This window comes from Lethenteron reissneri, chromosome 25, assembly GCF_015708825.2.
Source record: "Lethenteron reissneri isolate LAM-NWPU_2019-01 chromosome 25, ASM1570882v1, whole genome shotgun sequence".
NCBI classification, from domain to species: Eukaryota; Metazoa; Chordata; class Hyperoartia; order Petromyzontiformes; family Petromyzontidae; genus Lethenteron; species Lethenteron reissneri.
The window spans coordinates 10,685,460-10,696,709 of NC_083803.1; positions in this window are offsets into that span (position 1 = coordinate 10,685,460).

The following is an 11,250-nucleotide window of genomic DNA, read 5'->3' on the forward strand; positions in this document are numbered from 1 at the left end:
GGATCACAAACGTCTTCTTGGTTCTTTCGTTAAAGTCACGTAGAAGGGAAATAATAAAATAATAATAAAACATTCGTTTATTATGTTTTATTTTTATTATTTTTTTATTTCCCTTCTACGTGACTTTATCGAAAGAACCAAGAAGATTAATCCCTGCAGTCACGAAAGCTTTAAATCGGGATCAAAAAAGGTTCAATATTCTCCGCCTAAACAAACTGCTGCTGGAGAACGCTGAAAGTTCGGAGGGCTTCGTCGTAGTCTGACGGGACTCGATGCATATTCCTTCATGGCACGTGTGCCATGACGAAACAGCCACTGACGTGCTCAATTGCCGCGGATTCAATGGGTTAGGCGTGCTATTTTCCCACGTAACATTCTGTAACTTATTTAAAATAAAGATAACCCTTAGGATGCTGTCTTTCCGACAGCTCTGTTCTTCGCCTGAGGACGGCTGCTTGCGCTGTGGCCGAAACGTCGTGAGAATTTTTTGTTATTTTTTTATTTTATTATTTCCCTTCTACGTGACTTTACCGAAATAACCAACGATATGAATCCCTGCAGTCACGAAAGCTTTAAATCGAAAAAAAGCTTCTTAGCTCATCGGACTTCTCCAGGATAAATAAAGATTCCGATTCTTGTAGGAATCTTCATTTGCGGTTGTGTATGTGCGGGGAGCGGTGGCGCAGTGGTTAGCGCACCGCTCACGAACGAGTTCGCTCTCCCGGCCACGTCTAACATCAGGAGCGAGTGTGAAATCTGAACCGGTTCTCTGTGTTCACTCGAGATTCAACTTGCATCGTGTGGAGGAAACCGTATTATCAGCCGTACATCGAGAAACCACAGCACGTGTGCTTACGGGGGGTCAAAATACTACGCTGAGGTTCACGTCCAGCTGGTTGGGGAGTTTCACAAACACGTGATTCACCAACCATTGGCCTCCAAAGTGCTCCATTAAATGTGGTAATCTAAAGGGCCTATTACCCTTCCCTCTCTTATACATTGTAATCTCACTTCCGTCAAGAGCACAGTGCTGAATAAAATAAAAGGCTTCACTGCGCCGTTGTGGGTCGTGTGGGATTGTTTGACCATACTTCACCACGCTGGTCAGAGCGGGATGGGACCAGGGCGGACTTGGGTGTCCGAGACTGCACACTACACAGCAGAGGTGGGACAAAGTCATTGTTATGCAAGTCCAAGTCGAGTCTGAAGTCATCAAATTCATGACTCGAGTCTGACTCGAGTCCAAGTCACATGACTCGAGTCCACACCTCAGAGGTGGGACAAAGTCATTGTTATGCAAGTCCAAGTCGAGTCTGAAGTCATCAAATTCATGACTCGAGTCTGACTCGAGTCCAAGTCACATGACTCGAGTCCACACCTCTACTACACAGTACAGTCACGTACGGTACTCTGTGATACTGGTAGGAACCTCCTGGTTACACCAGCCCACAGGGGATTATTGTGTCCGTCGTGCAGGGAGGGGCTGGTTAGGGAGGGGCTGGGTGGGGAGGGTGGGGCTGGGTGGGGGGTGGGAGGGGTGGGGCTAGGTGGGGAGGGGCTGGTCACCCCGTGGTGCCCTTATTAAACTCAACGTTTAACCTACTCACGCCGGCTTGTGCCCACCCTCACAGTCGGGCATATTTGCGGAATACACCACGCCGCCGTTGACCCTGGCCATTGACCGAGCAATCCAACGTTCCGACCAGCTCCCTCCGCAGGAATGTGTTGACAAGTACTCGCCACTGATGTTACGACCATGACACGGCTAGAACTAAACTAAAACTATGTTTTGTTATTTTACCAGGTAAGACCCGAGAAGCGAACTGGCCCCGCAAATGATAGCTCAACGAAGTGACTTATCATCGCATGGACATTTATAACAATGGCCAAATACTCTAAACGCGTGGTGATGTGGATTCCAAATGTGGAGGGGAAACCCCGAGGGCCCGGAGAAAAATCCACGCGACCACGGAGAAGAGAGAGACACGCAAACTCCAAATATACAGCAGCAGCAGGCGTCAGGGCCGGGATCGAACCCACGACTTCCCGTATACCAGGCGAAGGTAGTTAACATCTCGGCTTCGGGAAGAATTCACGCATCAGTGGAGTGAACGTGGCTGGTGGTAGTGGTGGTGATGACGATGGCACGCGAGGTGGCCTCCTGGACTTTTGATTCACTCGTCGCACGCGCGTGAGAACAAAACCAAACACGGAACTCACATCGCAGACCAAAGGTTTTTTTTCTTATCTCTGGACATTGACATTGCACGTTCTCGAATAGAGACAGCACTCTTAGTCAATCCACCCACCCCCGTGCAGGGGGTGGGTGGGTGAAGCCGAGCTTTCATTACGGAATATTAAAGGCAGAAGCCACAGAAGTGCGATTACGACCCTGAAACCCAAAGTATGGACCCTGAAACCCAAAGTATGGACCCTGAAACCCAAAGTATGGACCCTGAAACCCAAAGTATGGACCCTGAAACCCAAAATATGGACCCTGAAACCCAAAGTATGGACCCTGAAACCCAAAGTATGGACCCTGAAACCCAAAGTATGGACCCTGAAACCCAAAGTATGGACCCTAAAACCCAAAGTATGGACCCTGAAACCCAAAGTATGGACCCTGAAACCCAAAGTATGGACCCTGAAACCCAAAGTATGGACCCTGAAACCCAAAGTATGGACCCTGAAACCCAAAGTATGGACCCTGAAACCCAAAGTATGGACCCTGAAACCCAAAGTATGGACCCTGAAACCCAAAGTATGGACCCTGAAACCAAAAGTATGGACCCTGAAACCCAAAGTATGGACCCTGAAACCCAAAGTATGGACCCTGAAACCCAAAGTAAAACCCACTTATAGTAAACCACTGTCGTCTGCGCGCCTTCAACAGAGGAGGAGGAGGAATAACAAAACGACACGAACTCTCGTCGTGGCTCGCAGACATTGCCATTGAGCTGCTCAGCACATTACGCAAGAATATAATGGTGAAGGCGATGAACGCAGACGTCGTAGTGACATAGTACAGTGCAGTATGGCAATGGTTTTTTTGTTTGACACCGACAAACTCAGGCAAGCAGCAGCAGCAGCTATGGCAACCTGTTTGTAAATGAATGGTGCTCGTCCATCCAGCCACCCTCCACAGTCACACCTGACTCAGCTTCCAAACTCTGACGGGATCGGCCACATTCCAGGTGATTGAGTCAAGGCCCTTTGACGCAAATGCCCGTGAACATTCTGACTGAAGAAGTTTAACCGGGTAGTTCCTCTGGAGGCGAACATCCGTGACGGGAGAGAGAGATATGTATTTATCTGGGGTTCGTCTGCTCAGTTGCTGTAACGTTTTGCTTCGATGAAACTCAAGTTTCAGTATACTCTCCTCTCGCTTGATTGCATCTATGGCTGTTTGGGTGATTATGTATTTCAAAAGGTTGAACGAGTGTCAGGCAGAGAGGTAGGTAGTGATAAATATGTATTTTAATAGGATGAAATATTTCCCCAGATATAACGAGTCAATATAAAATAATTGGGCCGATCCGGGTAGCGTGAGAAATAAGTCTTATGTGGAGACAGAAGGAGACCATGTCTGTTTATTTTTAAAAAATGATATTCAATACAACGATTCAAATAATTGATTTGCGTTGTTTTAAATGACGATTGGCATTTTTTGGGGGGGGAGGGGACAGGTGATGAGTCAGGGGGGCTTCCTTCTGAGCCCCCCCCCCCACACCAAAGGGCACAATCCGGCCTCAGTGGCAGTTCCATAAAGTCCACACCCTCAATGTAAAACAATTTGATATACAGGACTTGAGCAGAACTCGTAGTTCAAATGTCAACTGTACATCTGCTGTTGGCTCTAGCAGAAGGAAATGATGGCGCGGTGTGTGATTACCTCTTTTACCGAACACTCGCACATGGAATTGGCCAAACATCGCAACACATGACTCTTCTGAAAACAAGTCTAATGGCGTGGTGGTTAGCGTCATACTGTGCCTTGAACCCTGGGTTTGATTCCGGCCCATGGCGACATCAGTGGTATCTGAACGAATCCAGCAGCACCGCCCTCGACCATACCCCAACAACAACCGACATTCGCCACTAAGTGGCGGTGACGTCACCACGACGCTTGTGCCAGGCCATGTGCACCGCATTCACCCACACACATTGACCTTGCAGCGTGATGAGGTATGGTCAAGTAACCAAACGACCGACTCGGCCTAAACCCAATGACGCAAGTGCTGTAAAAGTACCGCCCTGTATCCTGCAATCCTGGAAAGCCGAACTGTATTTCAAAGTGATGACTGTATGACTATTTGTTTAACTTCAAAAAAAGTAGTGGTTGGTTTTTTTTTGGTCGTATTTACTTTAACTTAAGGTCCCCTCCCCAGCCACTCTTAAGAAGCTGCCTGTAAATGTTTGGGCATAGGTGGTGGGGGAAGAGGTGGGTCGCGTAGCTTCTGATATTGACCCCTCCCCACAACCAGCCACCACCTCGATCATTGCCTTCCCCGCATTATTTCACCACTGCCATTGGCTGAAGATGCTAAGTGCGTGGTCATCCTTAAGCTACTGGAGTCCAGTACACGCTCAGCGCATCCACGTGGGACATTTAAAGGAGACCTTTGGACGCAAGCCATTGCTCTGGCATTCGTGTTGTCACAACGCGTCAGCGGTGAATGTTGATCGACATTAATTATACCGTACACACTCAGAGACATCAGGCACCATCCCTCTGCCTGCCTAGTCCCGTGACTGTAGCACCAAGCACACAGGTTTAAATACAGTACGGGGTACCTGTACATCAAATTAGGGTATAGCCTTTGGTTTACCCAGGTACAGCGGCGCCGAGTCTGCCTGCACTGGGATGTTTAGCCACTTCCATTCACGAGTGCCCAACTTGCACGAGAACATGGAATTAGCGTACACGGATAAAAGCCACCGCGCACTCAAAGCTCCGTTCAGATAAGAGTCAATCCATTTCTGTACAGTGCTGCCATCACCGGTCCAACTCCCATTTCAAACCTTCAATACAGGATATTGCCAGGCAGGCTCTCATGCAAGCACTAACCAGGCACACCCCTGCTTAGGTTATGGAATCAGACGAGATCAAGCGTAGGCTGATTTTGGTTGTATAATCGACCATGGTATTTTTTTCAGAGACCTTCATATTTGTTTACTTCCTTGAAAAACCGCTGCTTATTTAAGTACAAATTTAAGAATAGCCCGGCTAGTAATGTATATATCACAGATGATGGCACACTGACCTCTATTCTGGGTTGTTTATAAGCCCACCCTCCTGTCCTTACAATCTTTCCCTCCCAGCCCACAAGGTGCTGTCTCAAATCCAAACCCGGTACTACTCTGGAATATGAAATACCGATGAAGACTACGATCCCCTGATTGCAAATAGCCTAAATAAAATATTAAAAAAGCATTAGCTTCGTTGTGGAGAATATAAATAGCAAAATAAATAGGCGGTTACATACGACCCCTTCATATCTCCGTCTGTCCACGTAAAAATATATTTCTTATACAACCCATCAGCTGCCCGCTGGGGGTGATTTCAGCGATATTGTTTCAGGGCAAGCAAACCATGGAGTTTGCAGGGTCTACGGATAAAATATCGACTGGTGTGCCCCAAATTGTTGTCGTGACTTTATATTCTAAGCCACGTAACTTTACGTTCAAGTGCATAGAGTACGTCACTTTTCAAAAGTTTGCAAATGTATCCCACTCAATACTAGGAGCAATATCTTTACATGGCCTTATTTCTTACTTCGTCCCGGCGTATAGCTACCTCTGTCTCTCCTGTGTCCCATTTCTCCCTGCCCTGACCCCTTCTACCCCTGTGTCGTTTATCTCATTTTGGATATGCCCCCACGGTGGTGAAGTAGGACAACATAGACGATGGAGCATGGTGCAGTACTGTACAGCACACTTATATGCACTGTCATCTGCTGACAACGTGGGCCCACAGCAGTTGTTTCATGTCTGCATGGTAGCTACCCATCCAAACACTAGAAGCAGACTCAGTCCTGCTTATATACCTTGCCAGATAAAAATGCCGAGGTGGCGTCAGCTGAGAGTTTGGCGTGACCTGGTGTAAAGACGATGCATGGACGTACAACACTTGGAAAAAGACACGCAGCGCTAAACAAAATGCACGACCAATGTCCTTTTTATTGCGTGTTATGTAGTCTATATGGATGCATGGGTATAATTATTACATAGTATGGATGCTTTTACACAGAGCCACGAGTCTGTTGCATGAATACGACTTAAATAAAAATGTACCAACAATGCCAATCATTTGCCCAGGAAAGCCCCACTAAGTATCAATACTCTCTTTTCAAGAGGGTCCTGCTAAGTTTGGATGTTTGGCCGTGAATTCCATGAATTCGCCTTTGGCTTTTGGAGGTGGTAGGAGAAAACCCACCACGCTTCCTAGGAGGTGGTACTCAGCACTGCCGTCCATCTCCTGGCCATACCCTCGCAGCCCCATACCTACAACAAACCACCTGGCAAGCCTCGGTGGTTGTTCATCCAAGTACCAGTCCTTCCGAACCCTGCTTGGCATCCGAGACCCGGTGAGATTTGGCGATTTGGTCGAAGGCAAACCTACAAGTAATTATAGGCCGACCGAAATTCAGTTTCGGTTTCGGCGCCGAAAGTTGGCAAATGGTCTCTTTCGGCATTGACTTTCGGTTTTGGCCGAAAGTCAATGTTTTACTTTTGGTCTGGTTTCGGTTTCGGCCTAAACTGATATTGACTTTCGGTCGTCATTCGTCAACTGAAGATCTATTTTTAGAATATAACGCTCGTGCTACGTCTATCACTCTGCCTATCGGCCGGGCAGTCGGCGCTAGGCAATCCTATGCGATAGGCTGCAAACACACACGTCAGTAGCAGCAGCATCTTGGGAGCGAGGTTACAGCCGCAATTATGGTCTGCTAATGTAGATACGACCGGTCAACAGCCTGTCTGGCTGAATGCGGAAAAACTATTGTTTCTTAACTACAACATTAGTTTGTTTGAATATAATTACTAAGTAACACCTACAGCTTTTATATTTAGCGACTCTTACTGCAGGCTCTGAATGATTAGTTCTAGATTCATGTTTAATTTAAGTAGCATTGCATCATGACATATTTCATAAATCTTGTGTTCGGTAACTTCGGTTATATACCTTTCTGTTTCGGTCCCGGTCGAAAGTGTAGTTAAACTATCAATTTCGGCTTCGGTTTCGGCCTAAAGTCAATTTTTAACTTTCGGTTTGGTTTCGGTTTTGGCCGAAACCAGAAATTCAGTTTCGGTCGGCCTCTGCAAGTAATGGATACGTGTGTTGCTGTGTCAGTGACCCCACATGATGAAAAATAGATTACGTTAAACACATCTATTTATGGGTTTGCTCACTAAGATGGTAGCATCGAGACAGTACAGTCGATTAGACTCAGCAAATGTAATAGTTTGCTGCACTTAAAATGCTCCACCGTGAAGGTGGATGGCTGTTGCATATACATGTATTAAATGGTAGCTCAGCAGCAGTTGCTAAACAAGGATGATACTGCTGATGAGTCTTATAAAGCTTGAACGTTGTCCAGAGTGTACATGCTTAAACAAATGCTGCTGGAAAACATTGGCCTTAAAGGCCAATAGGCCAATCTACCAAACTATGTTGTACATTATCTACTTGTAAATCAAACATAAGCCATATGAAATATCCCATAGATCAGTCATCAAAACATCGATATTCTATTTCTACGTGTTTTACTTAATCTGCTATTGTACAATTTGTATGATAATAATACTATGTAATTCGTTGTTGAATCCGTGGTTAATTGCCCTTAGATGTGTCACATTCACGGCGTGTGGGTGATGTGTATAATACAGAACATGGAATACGGTAAAACCACTGTACGATAATTGGGCAATCCTTCACACGGACTGACGCCTCTGAGATAAAGAGCAGGGAGGAGGAGGAGGGAGCCAGAGGGAATTCTGAAGGCCAGGCGGGGCTGGGCACAGGAAGTGTGCACGAGTCCTGTGTTCGCCGCCGTGATGATGCGCTGTGATGATGGTAATGGGTTGATGGTGCGGGTCTGGGTGGTCAAGTATAAAGAGTGTGCGAGGTGGGTCGTGTGTCATGCACGCCCAAAGGTCGGGCCGAGAGAGCGGTGCGGCGTTGCGAAGTGCCCACCACCACTTTCTGAGATCACGCCGAGATGGATTTCGGGTGGGTGAGTGTTCAACGCCAGCGTCATTCTCAAAGGCAGCCTTTTCCCCTCTCCCAACATCACCGCCACCTCCCTTCTTCCCCGTGGGCGTCGAGGTGCCGTACCCCTCGTTTGCCAGAAGGCAGTACAGAAAGTTGACTAATCTCCATTTAAATTTCGATTTAAAGCTTTCGTGACTGCAGGGATTCATCTTCTTGGTTCTTTCGGTAAAGTCACGTAGAAGGGAAATAATAAAATAATAAAAATAAAACATAATAAAATAATTCTCACGACGTTTCGGCCACATCGCAAGCAGCCGTCCTCAGGTGAAGAACAGGTCTGTCGGAAAGACAGCGTCTGAATGAACACCACCAGGCTTGGCAGCGTATATTTAAGCCGAGTTGGAGGGGGAAGAGCGCCTTGACAAAATAATTTGCATATCCTCTTGACCTGTTTTCACCTGAGGACGGCTGCTTGCGTTGTGGCCGAAACATCGTGAGAATTATTTTAGTATGTTTTATTTTTATTATTTTATTATTTTCCTTCTACGTGACTTTACCGAAAGAACCAAGAAGATAATCTCCATTTGTTTCCATCTCTACGTGGGTTCGAGTGTTGCCCCCTTTGCACGTGTGTGCTCTGTTCCGTGTACTCCGGCTTCCTCCCACTTGTATAAACAACCTCATAAATTGGCTGAAAACATCTTAAACAAAACAAAAAACCGATGCAGGACCCTCCTTGGACTCAGTGTATACTTTCCTGCACAAACACGTCATACTTATTATTTCTTGGTTAAATTAAATAAACTTGAACTTGCCGTAGCAGGCGCGGGGTGTGCTCGGTTGGCAGCGTGGCCCGGGCACCCAAATATCCAGCTCCGGCTTTGACTACCGCCACAGCCTCTGCTCCAATCACTACCACCACTGCGACAGATATGAGTGCATATTTCAGCAGAGTCAGTGGTTGGTGACACGCTCCATGGTGCAATAAGTTACATTAAAAGTTACCGAAACTCCAGCTTTAAAAAAAAACTTTCACGGAGATGAGACTTGATCTGACAGCCTGCTGACACTGGAGTCAAGTGTGTAAACTGCGACTGGGTAGGTAGCAGTAGAAAAGGGTAGCCCGGACAATTGGCCACGGCGCAGTTGCACCGCCTGCACACTCGATAAGCCACGCCACTGAGCAGAACTGTGTCTATGTTGGAAGCGCAGAGGCGTTGGAACACCGACCAACGCGACATGCGTACGTGGAGCAGGGCAATGCTTGAACACGTGCGTAAGTTACAATCACTTTTGAGTGTTTCTCTCTCTCTCTCTGAGAGAGTACAAGTAACTCTTGCATGACCTTTGTACCTGGACGCATATCGAGGCACTGTATGGTATAACCATAAACCAGAATACGAGTTATATGGCTATATGCATAGGCCCCCTAATTTTCAGTGCTTGTGAGCAATCATTAACGGGTCTGCACACACGTACAGCATGGATGTTTTAATGAATCCGTTCATAAGAATTGTGACACGTGTAACTTTCAGGCAGCTGGCATCGTGGGTGCGTATGTGTCCACGTGGGGAGCGGTGGCGCAGCGGTTAGCGCGCTGCGCTATGAACCAGGCGACCCAGGTTCAATTCCCGCTCACGGCCAACACCGCTGACAATTATCTGAACCGGTCATGGGCCTCCCCTAGGTCGACTCAGCCTCAAATGAGTACCTGGTGCGGTGTGTAAACATCGCCACTGGGGAGACAAAGGCGGTCAGGCGTGGTGCTGGCCATCCACCCCCTCGTGTACCGTTCCGGTCTTCATAGGTGCTCGCTAACAGCACTTGCCCCTACAGTCTGTTAAGGATATTTGTCTTGTGGTGTGTACGTGGGCATACAGTGCATGTGTATAATGTTTACGGGGCTTCATTTGTCATTGAGTATTTTTTTAAGCTCCCCCGTGGCCTTCCCGGCCACATCTAACATCTGTGGCAAATAATAGCTGAAGAAATGGGCTTGGCTCAATCATATCTGGAGCTGCCCGGAGCTGAAATCCGGAAACAAATTATCTCCTCCTCCTGTCTGTTTGCAAGAGGGGGGGGGGGCGGGAAGTTGCAAAGTTTGGTGGTTGGGAGAGGACTGGAAATGATTGTATTAAACATTAGGTTTACTCTTCTTGGTTCTTTCGGTAAAGTCACGTAGAAGGGAATACGTGACTGTACCGAAAGAACCAAGAAGATGAATCCCTGCAGTCACGAAAGCTTTAAATAAAAATTAAGTTTACTGTCACTGGGGATACAAAGGCGACCGGGCGTGGTGTTGGCCACATCACACTCCCAAGCGCCGCGTGTGTGTCGACTATGTTATGTAAACAATGCATCCACAGACGGCGCGTTGACATAATTAACAGTGTGTGAGTGTCCACTCGCCGTACCCCCCAATGAGGGCTGTAAAGTCACTCACCACGCCACTCACCACATGGCCCCCTCACCACGGCCGAGTTAGAGGTGGGCGATTGGGTGGATGGGTGGGTCAGCGAGTTGGGTGACTTATAGTAAGGGAAGTGGGTGACAGACATTCCTCCTCCTCCTCGAAGGCACCGGTGGAACCATCAACCGCTTAAGAACACCAACAGGTCGCTGTGCACATCACTTTCAAGAGTAGAAATTGAAAAACACGAGGCACAATCGAGCGATTTGTGGCCATGTAACCCAAACTATGGACCCACATCGTAAACCAATTTAGCCTCCTTCAACGGAGGAACAGCAAAACTACACGAACTCTCTCCTCAAGCAAATATCTTGGCTGAGCAGGCCTCGACATTGCCATTCAGCTCCTGAACATACTGCCATAAGCTAGCATAGTGGGTGAGTGAATGAGTGGGTGAGTAAGTGAATGAGTGGGTGAGTGAGTGAATGAGTGGGTGAGTGAGTGAGTGAGTGAATGAGTGAATGAGTGGGTGAGTGAGTGACCGAGTGGGTGAGCAAGTGAATGAGTGGGTGAGTGAGTGAATGAGTGAATGAGTGGGTGAGTGAGTGAATGAGTGGGTGAGTAA